Below are 2,620 nucleotides of genomic sequence, written 5' to 3'. Positions count from 1 at the left end.
GAGGGGTGGCTGTGGGGTTGTGATGATGGGGGGCTGCTGTGGGTTGTGAGGATGGGCGGCTGTGGGGTTGTGAGTATGGGGGCCGGCTGTGAGGTTGTGAGGATGGGGGGCGGCTGTTGGTTGTGAGGATGGGGGGCGGCTGTGGGGTTGTGAGAATGGGGGGCGGCTGTGGGGTTGTGAGGGGCTTGGGCTGTGGAGAGAAGCTGTGTTGGGTCTGGCTGCTCTTGACAGAGCCTCTGTTGGTCTCCTCACACCGCCTCTCTCCCCTGGGACACACTGCTGGGACCATCCACGGTCTGCACGTAATTAAGCTTTACTCCTTTTCTCTCCTCAGTCAGCCTCTCCTTCCCCGCTGCTGACTCTCCCTCCATTCCTCTCCCTCCACCCCTCTCCCTCCATCCCTCTCCCTCCATCCCTCTCCCTCCATCCCTCTCCCTCCATTCCTCTCCCTCCATCCCTCTCCCTCCATCCCTCTCCCTCCATCCCACTCCCTCCATCCTTCTCCCTACATCCCTCTCCCTACATCCCTCTCCCTTCATCCCACTCCCTCCATCCCTCTCCCTCCATCCCACTCCCTCCATCCCTCTCCCTCCATCTCTTTCCCTCCATCCCTCTCCCTCCATCCCTCTCCCTCCATCCCTCTTACATCCCTCTCCCTCCATCCCTCTTATATCCCTCTCCCTCCATCCTTCTTACATCCCTCTCCCTCCATCCCTCTCCCTCCATCCCACTCCCTCCATCCCTCTCCCTCCATCCCCTCTCCCTCATCCCACTCCCTCCATCCCACTCCCTCCATCCCTCTCCCTCCATCTCTTTCCCTCATCCCTCTCCCTCCATCCCTCTCCCTCCATCCCTCTCCCTCCATCCCTCTTACATCCCTCTCCCTCCATCCCTCTCCCTCCATCTCTTTCCCTCCATCCCTCTCCCTCCATCCCTCTTACATCCCTCTCCCTCCATCCCTCTCCCTCCATCTCTTTCCCTCATCCCTCTCCCTCCATCCCTCTCCCTCCATCCCTCTCCCTCCATCCCTCTTCCATCCCTCTCCCTCCATCCCTCTTACATCCCTCTCCCTCCATCCCTCTTACATTCCCTCTCCCTCCATCCCTCTCCCTCCATCCCTCTCCCTCCATCCCTCTCCCTCCATTCCACTCTTTCCATCCCTCTCACAGCTCATCTGTACACAGAAGCAAAAGCAGGTGGGAAGTGGCCTTAGCAGCAGTATAGGTCCCACATGACCTAAATGACAGTCTACATGCATACAAACTGCAAACTCATGCATTCTGGTTTACCCTCACTTGACAGTGGGATATTAGTGGCGTATATACAGTCTCTGTTCACCTGCCAGCCGTGACGACTAGGCTGGGATGTCCTTCAGAGTACTCACCCAGTCCACAAATACGCATCAGTGAGATGGGGCTTGTGAGGCAAGCAGTAGAGGAGTCACTATGCACTGTTCTTAATGAGGAGCTTCTCTCTCTGTCCTGGCGACTCGGATTGATCTACATAGTGGATACTTATACAACTAGCTCTCCTCTCTTCTCCTCTCTGAGCTGCTCTCCTCTCGTGCTGTGCTGTGAGACCAGGGCAGGCAGCCCAGAATCGTTACTCTGATGCGAAGATTAGAATTAAATGATTGTCTCCTTGTAATGCTTTTGTGGATGGTTGAGTCCTCCTCTTAAGATGACAGCCTGGCACAACCACTTATTCTCCTGAGAGACTCTCAACTCTCATCTAGTCATGTGGCTGCGCGCTCTGCATCTCTCTCTCTCTCTCTCTCTCTCTCTCTCTCTCTCTCTCTCCATCTCTCTCTCTTCTCCTTTCTCGCTTTCTCTCTTCTCTCTCTCTCTGTTTCTCTCTCTCTCTCTGTTTTTCTCTCTCCATCTCTCTCTTTCTCTCTCTCTCTGCATCCTGGTCAAAACTCTCTGGAGGGATTGACAGAGAGAGAGAGAGAGAGAGAGAGAGAGAGAGAGAGAGAGAGAGAGAGAGAGAGAGAGAGAGAGAGAGAGGAGAGAGAGGAGAGAGAGAGAGAGAGAGAGAGAGAGAGAGAGAGAGAGAGAGAGAGAGAGAGAGAGAGAGAGAGAGAGAGAGAGAGAGAGAGAGAGAGAGAGAGAGAGAGAGAGAGAGAGAGAGAGAGATGCAGAGTGGTGATATCTGAGTTGGTTTGGCATGTACAGGGGGGAAATATATACAGTCCCTTATCCTGTTCAAGGCTGTATTTCAGAAGGGTGTCCTGTTCTGTTGTATCATGGGCACAGTTTACATACATTTTGTGCATATCCAAATCTATCCAAATGGTTTCAGTAAAATCACACAGTCCTTCTCTATTAATTTCCAACTGAGTCTACAGTACTATTGACGTTTTCTGAGGATGGGAAATCAGTGGAAAATAGGAATCAGGACCTGATGATGATGATGATGGTGATGAAGATGCTAGTGGGTCCCTCATTAGGGGTTCTTATCTCCTTACTAATCAGAGCCCTGCTGGGGCCCTTCCTGTTGATGACTAAGACCCCCCGCCTGCTTCACCTACCTTTCTATACACACATACACACACACACACACACACACACACACACACACACACACACACACACACACACACACACACACGGTGCTGTTT

Source organism: Coregonus lavaretus (genome assembly GCF_964263955.1).
Source record: "Coregonus lavaretus genome assembly, chromosome: 1".
Taxonomy (NCBI): Eukaryota; Metazoa; Chordata; class Actinopteri; order Salmoniformes; family Salmonidae; genus Coregonus; species Coregonus lavaretus.
Note: the sequence above shows the minus strand (reverse complement) of the source record.